Source organism: Bos taurus, chromosome 16 (assembly GCF_002263795.3).
Source record: "Bos taurus isolate L1 Dominette 01449 registration number 42190680 breed Hereford chromosome 16, ARS-UCD2.0, whole genome shotgun sequence".
NCBI classification, from domain to species: domain Eukaryota; kingdom Metazoa; phylum Chordata; class Mammalia; order Artiodactyla; family Bovidae; genus Bos; species Bos taurus.
In genome coordinates, this window is record NC_037343.1 from 61,528,788 (window position 1) to 61,551,950 (window position 23,163).

General features: G+C 38.8%; 1 protein-coding gene across 3 annotated transcripts in view; it reads right to left on the bottom strand.

The window, feature by feature from the left end:
• The window catches only part of ACBD6 (acyl-CoA binding domain containing 6), a 194,458-nt gene that overhangs the window by 39,614 nt on the left and 131,681 nt on the right, over positions 1–23,163 (bottom strand).

The window sequence follows — 23,163 nt, forward strand, 5'->3', positions numbered from 1 at the left end:
AACTCAGTGAAAAATTACTTTTTCAGTTTTACTTCCAGATGCTTTTTCCTCCTGTATGCAGAGGACGAGTTGGTCTCTCTTGAATTTATACAGATTTCTTTCTTTCCCCACATGTATTTCTACACTGATTCTTTCTTTATAATTTTTGATCATTATTTTCATTTTATTAATAATTATTTCCTTTAAGGGCTAGATTTTCTTCTCTCCTGAGATGGGGCACCCTGTCAAATGTAAGAAGTATGTGTTTATTTAAAATTGTATTTATTTATTTATTGAAGTGTAGCTGATTTACAATGTTGTGTTAATTTCTGCTGCACACCAAAGTGATTCAGTTTTATATACATATGCAATCTTTTTTTATATTCTTTTCCATTATGGTTGATCCCAGGAGACTGGATATAGCTCCCTGTGCTGTACAGTAAGACCTGTTGTTTATCCGTTCTAAATGTAATAGTGTGCACCTGCTTACCTCAAACTCTGAGTCCATCCCTTGCCTTCCCATCGGCAGCCACAAGTCTTTTCTCTATGTCTGTGAGTCTGTTTCTGCTTCACAGATAGGTCTGTCTGTGTCACATTTTAGATTCCACATTTAAGTGATATCATACAGTGTTTCTTTCTCTTTCTGACTGATTTCACTTAGCATGATAATCTTTAGTCGCGTCCATGTTGCTGCAGATGGCATTATTTTGTTTTTTATGGCTGAGTAATATTCCATTGTACGTATGTACCACATCTTCTTTATCCATTCCTCTGTCGATGGACATTTAAGTTGTTCTATGTCTTGGCTATCGTGAATAGTTCTGCTATGAATATAGGGGTGCATGTATTGTCCTGAATTATAGTTTTGTCTAGAAATATGCCCAGGAATAGGATTGCTGGATCATATGGTAATTCTGTTTTTAGTTTTCTGAGGAACCTCTATACTGTTTTCCACAGTGACCGCACCAACCTACACTCCCATCAACGGTAAGAGAGTTCCTTTTTTCTCGACACCCTCTCCAGCATTTGTTATTTGTAGATTTCTTAATGATGGCCATTCTGAATGGTGTGAGGTGGTACTTCTTTGTAGTACTGATTTGCATTTCTCCAATAATTAGCAATATTTTCATGTACCTGTTGGCTATTTGTATTTATTCTTTGGAGAAATGTCTGTTAAGGTCTTCGGCCTATTTTTCAATTGGATTGTTTGTTTTTTGTTGAGTTGTAGGAGTTGTTTGTATATTTTGGAAATGAAACCCTTGTTGGTCACATCATTTGCAAATATTTCCTCCCATTCTGTATGCTGTCTTTTTGTTTTATGACTTCCTTTTCTATGCTAGTTTGTAGGTTTGATTAGGTCCTATTTGTTTATTTTTATTTCTATTGCCTTGCTGCTGCTAAGTCGCTTCAGTCGTGTCCAACTCTGTGCGACCCCACAGATAGACAGCCCACCAGGCTCCTCTGTCCCTGGGATTCTCCAGGCAAGAATACTGGACTGGGTGGCCATTTCCTTCTCCAATGCATGCATGCATGCAAAGTTGCTTCAGTCATGTCTGACTCTGTGCGACCCTATGGACAGCAGTCCACCAGGCTCCTCTGTCCACAGGATTCTCCAGGCAAGAATACTGGAGTGGGTTGCCATTTCCATCTCTACTGTTGCCTTGGGGACTGACCTAAGAAAACATTGATACAATTTATATCAAAATGTTTTGCCTATGATCTCTTAAAGACATTTTATGGTGTCATGTCTTATGTTTAAGTCTTTAAGCCATTTTGAGTTTATTTTTGTGTATGGTGTGAGAGTATGATCTAACCTCATTAATTTACATACACTGTCCAGCTTTCCCAATACCACTTGCTGATGAGACTTTGCCCCATTGTATACTCTCGCCTCCTTTGTTGAAGATCAACTGACTGTAGGTGTGTGGGTTTAATTCTGGGCTGTCTTTTCTGTTCCATTGATCCAGGTCTGTGTTTGTGTCAATAACCAGGCTGCTTTGATTACTCTAGCTTTGTGGTGTTGGCTGAAGTTTTGGAGGGTTATGCCTCCTGCTTTGTTCTTTTTCTTCAGGATTGCTTTGGCAATGCTGGGTCTTTCATGGTTCCAGATGAATTTTAGGATTATTTGTTTTAGTTCTGTGAAAAATGTCATGGTTACTTTGGTACTCAGTCATGTCCAAGTCTTTGAGACCCCATGGACTGTAGCCTGCCAGCATCCTCTGTCCACAGAATTTTTCAGGCAGGAACATTGGTGTGGGCTGCCACTTTCTACTCAAGGGGCTCTTTCCAACCCAGGGGTCAAACCTGCATCTCTTGCATTTCCTGCATCAGCAGGCAGATTCTTTACCACTGTGCCACCTGGGAGTAGGGATCTCATTAAATCTGTAGACTGCTTTGGGTAGTATGGCCATTTAAACAATATTAATTAGAAATATTTTTTTAAAAATTTACCAAATGAAGTATTGATGAAAATATTAACATTAAGTCATTGATAATATTGCTATTTTTTGCACATAAAATTCTGTAGCCAGGTGCTGATTTTTTTCTACTGCTAAATGCATTTTATCAAACTGAATCAAAAGCCCCATTTCCAAGTCCAGATCTATCTACCTGTCTGTCTACCTACACACACACACACACTCACACACGTTTCAGTCAGTTCAGTCAATCAGTCGTGTCTGACTGAGACCCCATGTACTGCAGCATGCTAGGCCTGCGTGTCCATCACCAAATCTCGGAGCCTATCCAAACCCATATCCATTGAGTCGGTGATGCCATCCAACCATCTCATCCTCTGTCGTCCCCTTCTCCTTCTGCCCTCAATCTTTCCCAGCATCAGGGTCTTTTCTAGTGAGTCCATTTTTCACATCAGGTGGCCAAAGTATTGGAGTTTCAGCTTTAGCATTAGTCCTTCCAATGAATATTCAGGGTTGATTTCCTTTAGGATGGACTGGTTGGATCTCCTTGCAGTCCAAGGGACTCTCAAGAGTCTTCTCCAACACCACAGTTCAAAAGCATCAATTCTTCGGCATTCAGCTTTCTTCATAGTCCAATGTTCACATCTATACAAGACCACCGGAAAAACCACAGCCTTGACTAGATGGGCCTTTGTTGGCAGAGTAATGTCTCTGCTTTTTAATATGCTGTTTAGGTTGGTCATGACTTTCCTTCCAAGGAGCAAGGGTCTTTTGATTTCATGGCTGCAGTCACCATCTGCAGTTTTTGGAGCCCCCCAAAATGAAGTCTGTCACTGTTTCCATTGTTTTCCCATTTATTTCCCTTGAAGTGATGGGACCAGATGCCATGATCTTAGTTTTCTGAATGTTGAGCTTTAAGCCAACTTTTTCACTCTCTTCTTTTACTTTCATCAAGAGGCTCTTTAGCTCTTCGCTTAAGAGTGGTGTCATCTGCATATCTGAGGTTATTGATATTTCTCCCCGCAATCTCGATTCCCCCTTGTGCTTCTTCCAGCCCAGCGTTTCTCATGATGTACTCCGCATAGAAGTTAAATAAGCTGGGTGACAATATACAGCCTTGATGTACTCCTTTTCCTGTTTGGAACCAGTCTGTTGTTCCATGTCTAGTTCTAACTGTTGCTTCCTGACCTGCATATAGCTTTCTCAAGAGGCAGGTCAGGTGGTCTGGTATTCCCATCTCTTTCAGAATTTTCCACAGTTTATTGTGATCCACACAGTCAAAGGCTTTGGCATAGTCAATAAAGCAGAAGTAGATGTTCTTCTGAAATCTCTTGCTTTTTCAATGAGCCAGTGGATGTTGGCAATTTGATCTCTGGTTCCTCTGCTTTTTCTAAATGCAGCTTGAACATCTGGAAGTTCATGGTTCACATAATGTTGAAGCCTGGCTTGGAGAATTTTGAGCATTACTTTAATAGCATATGATATTTAAGTCATGGAAATAACATGCTTCCAAGATGTTCTGTGTGAGCAGAAAATTCTCCTGTCCCTGGATTTTTTTGTGACCATAGTGATACTGATACTGTAATTCAGATTTGATCTACCATTTCTACCAGTGTTAGTTCTAAAGATACTGTACACAGCATGAAGCATTAAGAGAGTAATAAGAGAGCTGCATAGAGGGGATGCATTTTCCCTTGTGGGTAATGAGAGATTCCGTTCTTATCCAGTAATCTGACATCTGAAATAAAAATTCTGTTTTACTATTTCAAGTGAATAGAGGATAAGGGAAGCACTCAAGAAAATTGGTTGTGAGGAATTAGAAGTAGTGATAAAAATTATGAGTTACTAATATAATTTTGGGTAATTTTCAATATTATTGAAATATTGAAATAATATTCAATATTATTTCTAAGCTTGGAATGTTTTGCCTCTCCTAACCTGTGAGATCTGTGACTCCATTACAGAATATGATTAAACTAATCTGACAATTTACCACATGTTAGGTGTTGGCAAACATATTTTTAAATTATTTTTCTAAGAATTTTTCTGATATGTGAATTAAGTCTTCTGTTGGTTATAGGCACACTCCTTTCTTTCTTGGGGAAAAAAGGTAGGTATAGTAACATCTCATTTAACTATTAATTGCACCTGTTAGGAAAATCCCATGGCTAGAGGAGCCTGGTGGGCTACAGTCCATGGCGTCGCAAAGAGTGGGACACAACTGAGCAACTAAATAACAACCAAGTACCTTTTAGAGAGCGACAAACCTGTCAGCACATTTTAAAAATAATTGGCACATTACTCTTTGAATATGCAAACACTGAAAACCGCCCTTATAAACTTTCTAAGGTATCTTACTTCCCCTTATCACTCAAGATGGAGAACATGGGAGATTATTTAATCTTTTCCTGATGATTCAGTTATCATAAACTAATGATGTCCCTTAGTGTCTTGCATCAAGTAAATGTCTGGGCATATACATGAACAAAAAATCATTTGTTTTACATCAGTGTTAGTCACTCAGTGATGTCTGACCCTGTGACCCCATGGACTGTAGCCCACCAGGCTCCTCTGTCCATGGAATTCCCCAGGCAAGAATACTGGAGTGGGTTGCCATTTCCTTCTCCAAGGGATCTTCCAGACCCAGAGATGGAACCCAGGTCTCCTGCATTGCAGGCAGATTCTTTACCAGCTGAGCTATGAGTGCTGCCTTTGATTGTTTTCCTTTCAGTTATTTTCTTAATCATGTTTCCCTATTTCGTGTGGTGGGTTGCACAAGTCGGACATGACTTAGCGACTAAACCACCACTGATTATTCATCCCTTTTAAGGCAGCCAAGTAGATTCACAGGTGTTCTCTATACAGATGTTCTCAAGAACAAGTTTGCTTTGGGAACTGAAGATAAGATGATTGCATTGACATGTTACTAAAATTGCTGGCAAGAGGGATTGGAGTAAAGTAGGCCCAGAATAAGTGAGCAGCTGGAACTAAAGGATCAATAATGTATGTACTATGCCCACAAGGTGGTCTTCTTCAGCTCATCTAATCATTGAGACTCATAAGACTATCACTGAATACACCTGGCATCTGTTTATTCAGGAGGATTTCAGACAGAAACCATTCAGAAGCTGCCATCAAGGCAGTGTCAGCCTAGAGTTCTGTAGTAATTCATGTGACAGCTTGTCCAGCCATCCAGCCGGAGACTGAGCCTCAGCCTCAGTCCTTCCAATGAATATTCAGGACTGATTTCCTTTAGGATTGACTGGTTTGATCTCCTTGATGTCCAAGGGACTCTCAAGAGACTTTTCCAGGACCTCAGCTTGAAAGCATCAGTTCTTCGGCACTCGGCCTTCTTTATGCTCTACCTCTCACATCCGTCTGTGACCACTGGAAAAACTAAAGTTTTGACTAGAACGGACCTTTGTCAGCAGTGATAGCTCTGCTTTTCAATATGCTGTTTAGATTTGTCATAGCTTTTCTTCCAAGTAGTAAGCGTCTTTTAATTTCATGGCTGCAGTCACCATCCTCAGTGATTTTGGAGCCCAAGAAAATAGTCTGTCACTGTTTCCATTTTTTCCCCATGTATTTGCTATGAAAAGCGATGGGACCAGATGCCATGATCTTAGTTTTTTGAACGTTGTTTTAAGCCAGCTTATTCACTCTCCTCTTTGACCCTCATCAAAAGGCTCTTTAGTTCCTCTTTGCTTTCTGCCATTAGGGTGGTGTCATCTGCTTATCTGAGGTTACTGATATTTCTCCTGGCAGTCTTGATTCCAGCTTGTGATTTATTCAGCCTGGCATTTTGCATGATGTACTCTGCATGTAAGTTAAATAAGCAGGGTGACATACTCCTTTCACAATTTTGAACCAGTCTGTTGTTCCATGTCTGGTTCTGTTGTTTCTTGACCTGTATACTGATTTCTCAGGAGGCAGGTCAGGTGGCCTGGGATTCCCATCTCTTGAAGAATTTTCTACAGTTTTTTGTGATCCACACAGGCAAAGGCTTTAGCATAGTCAATGAAGCAGAAGTAGATTTTTTTTAATTCCCTTGTTTTTTTATGATCCAGGGGATGTTGGCAATTTGATCTCTGGTTCCTCTGCCTTTTCTAAATCCAGCTTGTACATCTGGAAGTTCTCAGTTCACATACTGTTAAAGCCTAGCTTTAAGGATTTTGAGCATTGCTTTGCTAGCATGTAAAATGAGTGCAACTGTACAGTAGTTCGGACATTCTTTGGCATTGCCTTTCTTTGGGATTGGAATGAAAACTGACCTTTTCCAGTCCTGTGGCCACTGCTCAGTTTCCCAAATTTGCTGGCAAACTGAGTGCATTACTTTAACAGCATCATCTTTTAGGATTTGAAATAGCTCAGCTGGAATTTCATCACCCTCACTAGCTTTGTTTGTAGTAATGCTTCCTAAGGCCCACTTGATTTCACATTCCAGGATGTCTGGCTCTAAGTGAGTGAACACCACCATGGTTATTCAGGTCATTAAGACCTTTTTTATACAGTTCTTCTGTGTATTCTTGCCACCTCTTCTTAGTATCTTCTGCTTCTGTTAGGTCCATACCATTTCTGTCCTCTATTGTGCCCATCTTTACATGAAGTGTTCCCTTGGTATCTAATTTTCTTGAAGAGATTTCTAGTTCTTCCCTTTATATTGTTTTCCTCTATTTCTTTGCATTGTTCATTTGAGAAGGCTTTCTTATCTCTCCTTGCTATTCTTTGGAACTCTGCATTTAGATAGGTATTTGTTTTCTTTTCTCCTTTGCCTTTTGCTTCTCTTCTTTTCTCAGCTATTTGTAAGGCCTCCTCAGACAACCATTTTGCCTTGTATTTCTTTTTCTTGGGGCTGGTTTTGGTCATTGCCTCCTATACAGTGTTATAAACTTCTATCTCTAGTTCTTCAGGCATTCTATCAGATCCAATCCCTTGAAACTATTTTTAACTGGAGATATAAACTTGAGATCTGAAGGGCAGATATATAAAGCCCAGAGACTGGATGAGATCACCAAAGGAATGGGTATAGAGAAGAGAGATCAGACAATTGAGCTCTGGGGCATTTCAAGACAAAGAGGGTAGGAAATCGTTTCATCACTAGTGTATGAATCTTGCAACTTCATGGACTGTAGCCCACCAGGCTCCTCTGTCCATGGGATTTTTCCTGGAGTTTGTTGCCATTTCCTTCTCCAGGGGATCTTCCTGACCCAGAGATCAAATCTGTGTCTCCTGCATTGGCAGACGGGTTCTTTACCACTGAGCCACCAGGGAAGCCTGAGGACAGGAAAAGGAGCAAGCAAAAGGGACAGAGAAACAGCTACTGAAAAAAATTGAGCAAAAGGGACCTTACCAAGGTCAGTAAGGGAGTAACCAAAATCACTGCCCTGGAACACAAGAGAATAAAGCATTTAACGAAAAAGTTATTCAAATGCTGCTGATAGGTCAAGAACGGTAGGGACCAAAGAGTGGTCACTGGATGTAGCAGAACTGAAATGAAAAACAGAAAGAATGATAGAAGTAAACACCCAATTCAAGTGGCTTCAAGAAATAACACGGGAGGAGAAATTAGAGTATAAACAACTCTTTCACGGAACTCTGGAGAAGAATGAAATGGGGCAGGAGTTGGGCAGTTAAGTGGGGTAAACAGATAGCAGTATATTTATATCTGCTGGAAACTATACAGAAGAGAGGGAAAACTGACAATGCAGAAAAGGATATACGCAGTGAGAGCTTGCGTGGGATGGCGCCTAGTGTGTGAGCAGAGGGGCTGGCCTTGGGCTCACAGATGGCTCATACATACCAATGGGGGGAAAGGGGGCTATGTAGGCACAGATGCAGGCAGGTAGACAGATGTGATGGTAGAACTTGCAGAAGTTCTTTTTTCACTGACTCTTATTTCACTTCAGTTTAATGGGAATGAAGGTCATTAGGAGAGAATGAGGATGAGGAAGGAGGTGTTTGAATTTTGAGCAGAGAAGAGAACATATGAGAGTTATCTAAGAGAGAGAAGAGATAACGGAGTAGGGGAATGTTGAGTCGCTGCTGGGCAGCAGTGAGGGCCCATGAGGTCAGCAGTTATAAACCTGAAGTGGACATGGGCATGTACGTTTCTCCTGTCACGTGTAGCTGCATAGCTACAGACATGGAAGACTGGAAGAATTAATTTAAACATCTATTTCTGAAAGCCTATCAGGGACACAATGAAAAATAAACCAGTTACAGTCCATGCCTTAGTGGAGTTAGAAATGGCTACAGCATAATATACTTATAGGACAGAATATTAGGCAAACATTCTAGAAAGTGTGCTGAAAAATATCTGATATGCATATGAGAAGATATTCATGACAAGTAAAGTAGGATATAAAAGTATATATAGTATGATCTCATTTTTGTTTTTAAAATGTATTATCTACCTATAGAACAAAGAGAAGGAAAGCATCCAAAGTGATTATCTCAGGGGTAAGATTGCAGATGACCAAAACCTTTTTCTTTATACTTATTATTTGTAAATATTTTGTAAAAATTTCAATAATACATTGTTATCACTTTTACAATAAGAAAAAGTTACTGTTGATTTGTATTCTTTGAATTTGAATACCATCTGTATATTTACAAACATTTTTCAGTGATTATTACTTGGCTATACCAATAAAAACTGATCAAACCAATGTAAATTATGGTATAAATGTTTATTTACAGGTACAAGCATGATAGGGTTACCTGCATGCTGCCCCCCTACCCCAATCCATTTCTTATTCGCTGTGCTCCTCAGATCACCATGACTAATTTGAGGCTTTTGAGTTCAGATGCTGTGGGCTGAAGTGTTCTTGTGTTTAATGTGAAATATTGGGATTTTTGATCTTTCAACTTAGAGCATGTCCACCTAGAAATCAATTAGAGCAGGGGCATAAATATGAGAACCATGACTGCAATCACAGAATTGATTGGCAACTGGGGAATGGAAAGACAGAGGACAACCAGGCTGTCTTCTAATTCTATTAACTTTTCTGTCTTCCAAGGGTACTAGAGAAAAGGAGCAGGCTTTAAAAACACATAAGTTTTCCTCAACTCTGAATTGTTTATATGTCTAAGTACCGAGACATGTCTAAAGAATAGGTATTTGGGTGAAACAAAAGATAATTATTTATAATTACTCTCTAGCCAAATTGTAGTCTTCAGGGGGCCAAATGTAAATTCTTCTTTTATTCGTCTTTTGTATGCCTTGCACATAATAAGCACTCAAGAAATATTTGATCAAACTTGATGATTATGACTCACTTAAATACAACCTGTTCAGGTTTTAATCATTATTAATAATTATTTTAAATCTATATTTTAAAATAATCTTACTATTATGATTATGATGTTTTAATAAAACACATCATCTTGTATCTGCAGAATCTTTATCTGTGTTCTTCCTCTGTGTGTGTTAAAGTGGAGTTTATATTAAAGCATGAATATGACTCCAGTGTTTTCTTTGTAACCTCAAAATAGGATATAGGAACACAAACCTTAGTCTTTATAAACATTTCTGTTTTAAAATATATTACAAAGAATAAATGGAATTGAATGTCAAGAATGAGTAAGTGAAAGCTTTTACTCATCTGGTTTACAACTTATATCAGCTAATTTTTCTAAATTTAAGTTGATTAAATTTTTTGGTTGTTTCATTTCAAATGACCACACCAGAAGAGGGTTGTTTGTCATAGTTATTTATGCTTTTCCTTTCTGTTTTAGCTTAAGAGAAATGTTCAAATTTAATAAATATGGAGTTGTTATAAACAGGAGCAAAAACAATTCTAATAAATTAACATTGGTCATACATTTAAAATCTTTGTAAGGGATTATATATTAGGATAAAATACTCAGGTGAATTAAAAAATTCACATAATAAACTTAAAATGTAGAAAAATTCTAACTATAAAAGCATAGAAATGTACAGCTCAGTGCGTGCTCAGTCATGTCTGACTCTTTGCAACCCCATGGACTGTAGCCTACCAGGCGCCTCTGTCCATGGATTTCCCAGGCAAGAATACTGGAGTGGGTTGCTGTTTCCTCCTCTAGGGGATATTCCTGACTCAAGGATCGAACTTGCACCTCCTGCATTGGCAGGTAGATTCCTTACCACTGAGCCACTGGAGAAACCCTAGAAATGTATAACTCCTTCACTATACTCTCATACACTGTTTCTAAATAAATAAAAATCCATAAGAAATACAAAATAATGACAAAGTATTATAGGGAACTTAAAGACCCAGGCTCCTAAATATGAAAAGAAAAAACGTACCATTACCTAAGTGATTCTTGACCATTATCTTTATTTTTTTAATAAGCATGCTGTTTTTTAAATAATTATATTTTATTTCTTATTTAGTTACTGGCTGCTCTGGGTCTTCATTGCTGTGCCGGCTTTCTCTAGTTCGACGAACGGGGGCCACTCTCTAGTTGTGGGGCCCGTGTAGTTGTGGCCTCTGGGCTCGAGAGCACAGGCTCAAGGGTTGTGGTGCACAAGCTTAGTTGCTTCATGGACTTCGTGGGATCTTCCCAGATCAAGGATTGAACCTGCATCTTGCATTGGCAAGGTGCAATCTCTTGCATCGGCAGGTGAATTCCTAACCACTGGACCACCACAGAAGCCCTGCCGTTATCTTTAAATGGTAGGGAATCATGAAAGCTTCCCCTTGCTCTGACCGGGTCCTGTGTCTGACTCTTGCCGGACTCTAAGCTATCACCCACTACTCAGATTCCATTCATAAGCAGCCACTCTTCTTTATAACTTGAAGTAGGACCTTGAGCCTTCACAACCCTTGTTTAAAACTTTCTTTCCCTCACCGCTCCCTCATCTTTTACCTTCTATTATCTATGAATATGTCTGTGTCTTCCTGCTTTTTTGAAAGTAAGGACCTCTGGCATAGTTGAACTTTATAGACCTCTATTTCCTTTATCCCTTCAATCTAGCACAAAACTTGGCATCAAATAAAAGTTAAATGAGACAAACATAAACTACTTGCAGAAAAATCAAATATAGTTATACCTCACTAATCCAGGGGCTTGGTTTTGGTATTCTCAAGTACTTAGAATAGGGCCCACAGCCCAGGGGAAGATGCTGGTAGGAACCAAACTAAACACTTTGTGACCAGATGACTCCTGAACAGAAGGATTCCTCTAGCTGGCTTGAGAAAGCAATGAAAGGCCAGCCTTTACCTATGAAATATGAGATGCAACAGGAGGCAGAAGAGACGCAGAAAGTGAAGGAAACAAGGATTAGGGAGCAGAGATGGTAAGAGGGCCAGCAGAGCCTAATGGTAATTAGAAGAAAGAATGGGGGCAGCAACAGTAACAGCCAGCAGAAATTAGAAGCTGTGACAGAGGTGGCAAGTTGCAGACAAAGACCACAGAGAACAGCCGGCCATAAAGAGGGCTGGCTGGCTGCATGCCAACCAATAGATTTTAGCAATCTCAAGAGGGAAAGAGAAGATTTGGCCCTGTGCTTCACCGTCTATAAAGACCTGTGGTATATATAGCACAGTGATTTAAGAAGGAGGCAATGAAGTACAGAAACTATTTAAGAAAAAAAAATTCATAGAAAAACAGTTAAAAACTAAAAAGCAGCATTTTGAAACCAACACTGACCTACAAGGTTTAACTTTGTGAAGTGTGCTACATTGTTCAAGACATTAAGGAAAGAAAAAGGAACAAACGTTGGCTGAATACCTTTTATGTGCTGGAAGTTTTATGAACATCATTTCTTTTAATCCTCACGACAACCCCTTACATAAACGGTATGAGTCCCATTTTCAAGCTGGGTAAAGTGAGGCTCAGAGAGATTATATATAACTTGGCCAAGGTCCCAGGCTCTTCAGCATCAAAGCCCATGTCTTCTCAATTGTACTATGCTACTGAGATGGAGCAAGGGGAGTCAACACAAATAAATATAATGCACAAAAGAAATGTAGTGACAAATTTTCTTTTTGCAGGTTAAAGACAACAGGTAGCCTAAACTATAGTCTCATATCTAGTATGCTTGTGTAATTCCTATTAACTATAATCTCAAAACTGATTATAACAGTTAACACGGAGTGAATAACCTTACTCTTCAGGACGACATATTCATTTTTACTTCTCCTTGACGTCTGTACTTTTTCAAGTATGCATATTTTGAAGAGCTGCCGCTTAGTCTATATATTATTAAAAATTAACTTACTAAGCTGGTCAAGCATCTAAAGTTAGGTATATGAGAGAACAGAGCCAAACCATTTGCTCTTCTGAAGGGTGTTTTGCTTCAGTTCAGTTGCTCAGTCGTGTCCGACTCTTTGCAACCCCATGAATCACAGCACGCCAGGCCTCCCTGTCCATCACCAACTCCAGAGTTCACTCAAACTCACGTCCATCCAGTCGGTGTTGCCATCCAGCCATCTCATCCTCTGTCGTCCCCTTCTCCTCCTGCCCCCAATCCCTCCCAGGATCAGAGTCTTTTCCAAAGAGTCAGCTCTTCGCATGAGGTGGCCAAAGTATTGGAGTTTCAGCTTTAGCATCATTCCCTCCAAAGAAATCCCAGGGCTGATCTCCTTCAGAATGGACTGGTTGGATCTCCTTGCAGTCCAAGGGACTCTCAAAAGTCTTCTCCAACACCACAGTTCAAAAGCATCAATTCTTCAGTGCTCAGCTTTCTTCACAGTCCAACTCTCACATCCATACACGACTACTGGAAAAACCATAGTCTTTACTAGATGGGCCTTTGTTGGCAAAGTAATGTCTCTGCTCTTGAATATGCTATCTAGGTTGGTCATAACTTTCCTTCCAAGGAGTAAGCGTCTTTTAATTTCATGGCTGCAGTCACCATCTGCAGTGATTTTGGAGCCCCCAAAAATGAAGTCTGTCACTGTTTCCATTGTTTTCCCATTTATTTCCCTTGAAGTGATGGGACCAGATGCCATGATCTTCGTTTTCTGAATGTTGAGCTTTAAGCCAACTTTTTCACTCTCCTCTTTCACTTTCATCAAGAGGCTTTTGAGTTCCTCTTCACTTTCTGCCATAAGGGTGGTGTCATCTGCATATCTGAGGTTATTGATATTTCTCCCGGCAATCTTGATTCCAGCTTGTGCTTCCTCCAGCCCAGCATTTCTCATGATGTACTCTGCATATAAGTTAAATAAGCAGGGTGACAATATACAGGCTTGACGTACTCCTTTTCCTATTTGGAACCAGTCTATTGTTCCATGTCCAGTTCTAACTGTTGCTTCCTGAGCTGCATACAGGTTTCTCAAGAGGCAGGTCAGGTGGTCTGGTATTCCCATCTCTTTCAGTGTTTTGCTTACTGTTTCTATAATACTATACAGTAAAACGCAATATACTTCAATCTACTTGATTCTAAATAGCTTCCTATGTAAATAATCAGATGTATAGTGGAGAAATCTAAGAAATGATTCTTTCCTACTCATTCACCTTTCACTTTCACTATGGAAAAATTTTTAATTGAAGTATAGTTGATTTACAATGTTGTTAATTTCTGCTACAGAGCAAAGTGACTAAGTTGCACATGTATAGGTACATATTTTTTTCGTATTTTTCCATTATGGCTATCCCAGGACACTGAATATATTTCCCTGAATATATCTTCCCTGTATACAGTAAGAACCTTGTTGTCCAACCTTTCAGTAGGTAATAGTTTGCATCCACTAATCCCAAACTCCCAGTGTATCCTTCCCTCACCCGCCCCTTGATAATCACAAGTCTGTTCTCTGTCTGTGAATCTGTTTCAGCTTCGTAGATAGGTGCATTTCTGTCATATTTCAGATTCCACATGTAAGTGATATGGTATTTGTCTTTCTCTTTCTGATTTATTAGTATGGTAATCTCTAGTTGCATCCATGTTGCTGCAAATGGCATTATTTCATTCCTTTTTATGGCTGAGTGGTATTCCATTGTATATATGTGTTTTATTTTTATCAGCTCATGCGTTGATTGACATTTAGGTCATTTCCCTGTCTTGGCTATTGTGAACAGTATATCTATGAACATATGGGTGCATCTATCTTTCTTGAATTACAGTTTTGTCCAGATATATGCCCAGGAGTGGAACTGCTGGGTCATATGATAATTCTGTTTTCAGCTTTCTGAGGACTCTCCATACTGCTTTCCACAGTGGATGCACCAACTTACGATCACACCAATAGTGTAAGAGGGCTCCCGTTTCTCCACACCCTCTCCAGCATTTGTTATTTGTAGACTTTTTAATGATGGCCATTCAGACTGGTGTCACAATGAAGATTTTCATAGTCTGGTAGGTTCACAAAATAGTTCCCCACCCACAGAGGATGCTATGAAATAGGCACTTTCCTTTTGGTACCTGGGAAATTAGTTAATACCTTCTGCTGTTGTTCCTCAAACACAAATTCTTTATCAACTCCTATCTGAATGGATAGGGTGGTGTCTTCACCGCTATTCCTCCCTACTGCCCTTCTCCCTGGTAGCAGTACACCATCAGTAATTACTCTAACATAATCCATTATGTGACTCCTTTTAAACACACACACACACACACACGTGTGCACACACGAGTGCATGCACACAATAGTCCTTAATCTAAGCAGCAAAGCATCCATGGTCTGGATCCACTTTATCCAATTATTCTTCACGACCAACACGTATCTCGATTGAGCTGTTTCTGCGACCTGTCCCTGTTCTTCTCGGTGGCCATCAAAGAGCACCTGAGCTTTTAATCTTCAGGGCTGGACACAGTTCCCTCTTGATGATGTCTGACTACAAGGCTCATACCAGTCTCTCCACTTTCTCTCCCATGACCTCTCCCAAAACGTTTTCAGAATCTCATTATGGCACCTGATTACATTCTGGCTCCTCATTGTTCTTTTTAGAGAATGAATTTCATGTTGTCTCACTTTTTAAAAAATGCCCCTGACTTATCATCGAGTCAGTTTTTCAGCAGAATGTCCCATAGTCCAGATTTGCCAGCTTACTATCTTCTGATGTCATTTACATCATTATCACATGTATTTTTTTTAAACAGGTTTTATTAAATTTGGGTTCAACTTTTTTTTTGGTAAGAATACCTCAAAGATAGTGCTGTGTTTCCTACTGAGACAGGGTCTTGAAAAGCACATGGTATTAATGTTTGAAAAGGTGAGGTGGACTTCTGTGTGAGAGGATAAGGGTGAACATTACAGGCAAAGGAAGAGCATGTGCACACAGATGGACGCAGGTAAGTGTGTGAAGTGTTCAAGGCAGGAATCCATCGACACTGGCTAGAGTAGGTCTTCCATTCCATTCACGGCACTGGGTGCACAGGTTCCATCCCATCCAGTCCTGCTAAACCAGCATGTCTAGGGCTAGAGGCTCAGATATACATTTTTAAAAATAATTGTATTCTTACTTTTGGCTAGCACTACTTGGTTGCTATCCGTGGGCTTTCTCCAGTTGTGGCGAGTAGAGGCTACTCTAGTTGCAGTGCATGGGCCTCTCTTGTTGCGGATCACAGAGGGGCTCAGTAGTTGTGCACAGGCTTAGCAGCTGCAAGGCATGTGGAATCTTCCTGGAGCAGGGATCAAACCCATGTCCCAAATCCATTGGCAGGTGGATTCTTTACCACTGAGCCACCAGGGAAGTATCTTTATCTTTACAAAGTTCCTAAGGAGATTCGGATGCTTTGCTGCTCCTGAAACCCTCTGGTCTGGGGAATAGTGTACATATAAGTAGTCTGCTCTTGGTATGTCAAGCTCATCCCTAGTTCAGGGATTTGGGCATGACTTCTAGCACCTTCTCTCCACTGAAGTCTCTGTTTAACTATTACTTCCCCTCAGTAAAGTTTTACTTGATCACTCTGTTCAAAGTAACCAATCATCTTTCACCTTATTTCTCAGTGCTTATCTGGTGGTCTTATTTACTTGTTCTTGGTATGTTTTCCTCACTAGAATGTATGCTGTCAAAGATTGTGGACCTTGTCTGTCTTGTTCATGGTGGGAATTCCAATGCTCAGGAAGAATCCTGGGTATATGAAAGGTGTGTGCTAAATACTTAGGATGAATGGATAAATTTGACATATTTAGGGAATTCTTTTTAGAACACTCTTACGTAATGTAGATTGTTGTTGTTGTTTAGTTACTAAGTTGTGCCCAACTCTGTGACCCTATGGACTGCATCCCACCAGGTCCCTCTGTCTGCGGGATTTCCCAGGCAAGAATACTGCAGCGGGTTGCCATCTTCTTCTCCAGGGGATCTTCCTGACTCAGGGACTGAACCTGAGTCTCCTGTACTGGCAGTCAGATTCTTTACCACTGAGCCACCTGGGAAGCTGTAGCTAGGAAGCAATAAAATCATCCTTTAAGACTGTCTTCATTAAGATTGAGGTAGTAAATACCTTCTTTGAGAACTTCTCTTTGCATTTTGGATGTTTTGCTTTATGATATCTTATTTCACCTTACTGTTTAAAAGGAAAAATTTGAGATAGCATTTCATAGACGAAAACTGCAACCCTGAATATCTATCTCATCAGTTCAATAATAATTTCCAAATGTACTTAATGGACTATTAAATCAGTAATTAGAAATCAAATCTTGCTATGCTGCAAAAGATGTCAAAATTATGTATGCTCAGACCAAGATACTTTAAAATTAAAATTTTATTTAATTAGCATTCCTCAGAGAAAGATATTCTAAAATTAAAATTTTATTTAATTAGTGTTCCCATAATCTATATTAAAATTTATTTGTACCCAGATGACTTATAAAAATATAGGCAGAGCAGTATAAATACACAGAAAGAGCTCATGGTGGTTAACAAAATTCAGTGTTATCTTTAATACAACAACCAAAAAAACAAAAAACAACCCAATAGAAAAAAGATTTAGGGTTTGAGGAGGAGGGAAAAATATGAATAAAGTGAAAAAACTTTTATATAAGCTATTTTGTGGGGTGTTGGGAAGCATTCTTTCCTTTCAGCCACACTTTTGTGAGTTTAAGTTAATGGATTTCTATTGCACTCCTGTTGTCACTGTCGCTGATGCCTTCCTATGGATGAGGCAAATACCTGGTTATTTAAGGAGTAGGATAAATGGGTCAAGACGGCGTTCCCTGTCCCAATGCACCAGGGAGCGTTTGAGAATTCCACCTGACATGAGGACAGCACTGTGCTCTTAAACAATCTGCAGTTTGATCCGATTGTTCCCCAGTGGGGGACGAGGCCACAGCTCACTCAGGAGTCATTGATTGGATTAACAGCCTAATTCCCAACAGATGAATAGAATACTGATGTCTTGTCAGCCCAGATCACAAAAGGAAAACACAATCTGCTTCTACAGCTCAGAGATTTAACCCTCTATTTACCCTGAGGCTAGAATTTCAGTGTTTCATACTGTAATTTCTTCAGAACTCTTTGCCGATAAATATAATGAAGTGGTGGTTTTTTATCACCATCCACATGGTTTTGTCCTCTTTTAGAGTAGTTTTTTAAATCTTTAAAAACATGGAAAGATTTTTTATTTTAGTTTTTACTATCCACATTAGTCCTGCTGCCTAAATTCTTTTCCAGTTTCCTTAAGAAATACTATATAAGCTGTTTCCTCAGGCAACCCAATAAAAAAGGACACAGCCTCTGGGAAAAAAGATAGCAAAATCCATACATTCAAATATAAAACTATTTTGAGCTGTTTTTCTGGCATAAGCAACTGATTTTATTGAAGGGAATGAATGATTGTATTAAAGGGAATAGAGTCTCAATAAACGTTAGCTTTATTTTATTCCCCTACTACATCTCTACCTTCCATCTATAATTTAATAACTTTTATGTATGGTTGTACAACTAAGAGTCAAATAAAAAGGTCTCAGTGGTATAGGTTTAAAAATAAGACCAAAAGACTTAATTCAAGTCATCTATGAATTAGAATTCTATAATAAATATATACATGTCTTGTATGAGTAGCAAAACGAAGAGTATTCTGGGCAAATTTAATGACAGTTCATTTTGTGTATCTTTCTGCCTATAGCCGGCCCATATAGTAAGAAAGATGATTTTAGTCAGTTGTGAGTAAAAACAATGATGGTAGTGGCAAAGCTTGTCTACTATGCTAGGCAATTTACATATGTCCTCTTATGTAATCTGCCCAACAACCTTATGCAGTAGGTATTAAGTTATCTCATTTCACAAAATGAAGAAACTGAAGCTTAGTTATGTTAAGGAACTTTGAGGTCACAAGAATTGAGGTTTCTGGATCCAAAGCTTATGCTCTTAAACACTACTGGGATTTTATGGGTTTCTCTACATATCTAATATTTATATTTTTCAGTATCAAGGTATTAAAATTAAGATCCAGCCTTCTCTTAAAATCTGTTATTACTCTTGTAAAAAAAAAAAACTCTGCATGTACAAATGCTCTCTTTTGGCTCTTCTTTTTCTTTAGGACATTTTTTTTAATGAATTTCATGATAGCCCCCTAAAATCAGCCACATCAAAAACCAGTAAACTTTTTTTTTTTGCCTGTAGCTTTGGAGTCATACTCAACTTCTATCCCTTTTCTTTACCTCTTATACTGTCTTTCATCAAGTGAAGTTGATTGAATTCTTCTGTACCGTATCTGATTCTTTCTTTCTCTACAGTAATGGACCTCATCCAGGTCCTAACCTTCTAATCCACTAATCCCTACAAGAGCCTCCCTAATAATTTATCTGGTCTCCCATCTCTTTTGCAAGCATTGTCCTTAGCCTGCCATTCTACTTGAAACTTTGAAGCATATTCTAATTGTCTTCACGTCAGATAAGAATTCCTAACTAAGGATTTCTGTAACTTTTAATATTGTTATGGTTTTAAACACTGTACATAAAGGAAGTTTAGATCAGTTCAAATATGAGAACATATTATATAGAATAGATTGTTTTTATTACTAAGTATTATACTATTACATACTAATCTGATTCTGTATGGTAATATGTTTCCATAATACCTATTATTGAAAAACAATTAAGGGAAAGAGAATACATGTTTTGAAAAGAGACAAGGAAAAAGCTCAACTAACACCAACTGAGACTCATTCATAAAATATGTACAGTGTAAAAGATCTTTATGCTACTCCCACAGATCTTATTTATTTTTCTATATGTATTTCAGACATGCTTTTCTTTTCATCCCTGGTGGTTCAGATGGTAAAGAATAGAAAATAAAAATTTAACACTTATTTTAATAAATTTATACTTAATTTTACAGAACACTTTCATATATACCAACTTTATTAATATTTGAAACTAACAGTCTGAAGTAAGGTATTAGGAGGTATTCACAGCTCCATTTTATAAATAAGGAAATTCAAGCTCAGTAGAGTTAAAATGACTTATCCAAAGTGATCTATTAAGCCAAACAACAGAATTAGGACTTTACATATTCCATTTATATATAAATAAGTTTTGCAATTTTAATGTCTAATTTCCACTTCTTGAGCAACAGCAACAGTTATCACTGAATTTGGATAAAACATTAGCTACTAAATAATCTGTATAAAGATCCTGCCTCCATCCATGAACATGTTGAATGTTCATTCATTTAAGCATCCAAAAATTCAATTGGAAAAAAAAGACAGCCTAACTAAAAATTGTTATCTTTACACTAAAATAAAACAATCTGAAACAAGTAGCTAGAAGATACTAATACAAATATCACGAACACATTCTAAATCAAGACAGGCCCTTTTAGAGATTCCCTAGAAGGTGAAAGATCTTGAGGAGGATGATTCCCAAGAAATCCCTTTCTCCAGTATGGGAAAGAAGGGGCAATAGAGAGCATGAAGAAGCAGAAATGCTTCCTTGCGTATTAGAGACAGAAGCATTTCAATGGTGCCTAGAGACGTGACACTCCCGTGCCCCAAAGGATAGTTCATAAGCTTTTTTTTTTTTTTAATGATGAATATTTTTCTTTCATATGGTGTGAACTCTTAAATTCAAGGGCTTCCCTGGTAGCTCAGCTGGTAAAGAATATGCCTGCAATGCAGGAGACCCCGGTTCGATTCCTGGGTCGGGAGGATCCCCTGGAGACGGGAAAGGCCACCCACTCCAGTATTCTGGCCTGGAGAATTCCATGGACCGTACAGTCCATGGGGTTGCAAAGAGTCAGACATGACTGAGAGACTTTCACTCCACTCACTCGCTTAAATTCAAAGGAAATTTTGATAGTCCTCAAGAGCATAAATTTGTGGCAGAAACCTTTGTTCTAGATTTCCAGGTAGGCACATCCACTAACCCATCTTCAAAGTATAAAACTCTGAAAGGTCTACTGTGAGTAATACCCAGAGGTTTTCACATGCTACAAGTCTACAACTTTAAATTCCTATCCTGTAATATAAAAACAGCATTTTAGCAGATATTTTTAAATAAGTCATATTAACTTTCCTCTCAAACAGTAATGTTAATAATATCAAACAGAAACCAAAATCAACCAAAAAACAAATGAACAAAAAAAAAAACCCAATAATTTTAATAACAAGGAAAATCAAATCAATGGTGTATCCTTTGTGGTAACAGAGGGAGACTTGTCTGATTGTGGAAACCAGGTTAAAGACAAGGGCTTGGACAGTTGTGCCCTGAAACAAGCAGACTGCAGGTTTTATAAATACATACAGAAATAATTAAAATATAAGGGGTTTAGTGGGATTAATCTCCTTTAAATAATCTCTGCCACAAAGCCTGTAAAGACACTGCTGGCACCAGGCCCATGTGAGACCAGCTGTCGAATATCAGAGTGGCAGAGACGAACTGCTCCCACTTCTGCACTGACCCCTCTGTGAGGTCTTCTCTGGACCCTTCATTGCTCTCTGCACCACAGGGAAAGGCCAGCAGAGTAATACCTGTGGCCATGTGGAGCATTCTCATTTGACGTGATTGAGGGGAAAACCCAAAACATAAAAGAAAGTTGGTGCTGGAAAGGAGTCAGGAGATACAGGCTCAGAGGCCTCTAGGGAAATGCAGGAGGGCTCCGGAAAAGTGCTGATTACCTGATTCTATTCATTTAACCCAGGGAAATTTCAAAGTCACCTTTAATTATTTTCAAACTGTGTTTTAAGTAATGTAGATAGTACCCTTACTCCCAAAGGAAGCACAAAGCAGCTGATAACTCTTTAAAAACAGGAGCATTTGTTTTGCTTCAGAGTTAGCCACAAATTCAACAAATATTTTAAGGTGACAGTGCAATGAATTAAACAAGTCAGATAGATTTTGGGCGGGGGGGGGGGGAGGGCTCCTCTACTTCTGTTATATGGTATTTCCATAATTTTAAAAGGAAACCATTAAAAAATCCAAACAATAGCTTCTTGAATGACATGAAATCAATGTTATACACCACTGTAAGAACAGATATACATGTATGCATTTTCATACATATTCCTCCACCAGGAGAAAATGAGGCTGAGGGCTGGACTGTCTTCTTTGAAAGTGTCTATTTGAGGTTCTTAAGCCTTTCTTTCCAGTTTTGTGTCTATGATGTTCGGACACCAGCAAATCTCTCTGCTATAATTCTTCTTGTCAAAAAGGTGATTTTTTTTTTTTGTCTATTTACTTCACAGGTACACTTTAAGGACAAATAAATAGTATCTAACTCTTCAGACACTCAAGTAAAAGCTGGCTATTAGATCAATTCTAAGTATTTCAAAGGAAATACTGCTGACACAGCTAGAATGGAATATTCTGGATAACACAATTACCATATTTCTTACACAGAAATGATCAAGTTTCAAGGAATCAGAATATCAAATGTAATTTACTTAAAAAAAATAGAAGGTGCTATGAGTTTTTACATAAAACGGGCAGAAGTTCTTGTTAAAAAGAAAGTTAAATATCAGGATACTATCAACAAAGTTTCATTCTATTATGCAATGGAACATAGAAAACTTACGTTCAGTTTCTACTTTTATTCAACAACATAGAACTCGCACACTTCTTTAATGTCCTGCACTGTCTTATAACGAAAGCTTCATCTTATGTTTTCTCTCCCTTCGGAATGGGTTTTAAAGACTGCCAAAGTGAAGGCCAAATGTCAAATATGTGCCTGTCCACTCAAGACTACTGATGTTCATCAATACATTTTTCACACATCAGAGTGCTCTCAGATGTTAATGACTTTCAGGCTAAATGATTAGATTCAAATTTTGAACCACTGATCCAGAGGTATCTTTTCACAGGTCCCCTAGGTCAGTGGTCCTTCCAGTGTGGGCCCTGGGACAGTGGTATCAGTCAACCTAGGAACTTGTTAAAAGTGCAGATTAGGCTCCACCCTAGACCTACTGAACCAGAAACTCTGGTAGTTGGGCCCAGAAATTTGTTTTAACAAGTGCAGGTGATTCAAATGCTAGCTAACATTGAGGACAACTCCCCTCAGCTAGCATGCTGTGCTGCGGTCAGTCACTTCAGTCTTGTCCGACCCTGCAGTCCTATGGACTGTAGTCTGCCAGGCTCCACCGTCCATGGAGTTCTCCAGGCAAGAATACTGGAGTGGGTTGCCATTTCCTTCTCCAGGGGATCTTCCCAACCTAGGGATCAAACCCGCATCTCTTATAGCTCCTGCATTGGCAGGAGGATTCTTTACCACTAGGGCCACCTTTATTCTCTGTAAATGAGCACCATCTTTTGGACAGCAGTGAACAAATTACATGTTACAAAGTTTACTAAATTATTAAACAACTTATCTTTTCCTTAATTTTTAAATTTAAACATACTTGGCAGGATTTCTTTTCATCTTGTGGGGAAAAGCTGCCCATCAGAGAGACCATTATAATCTG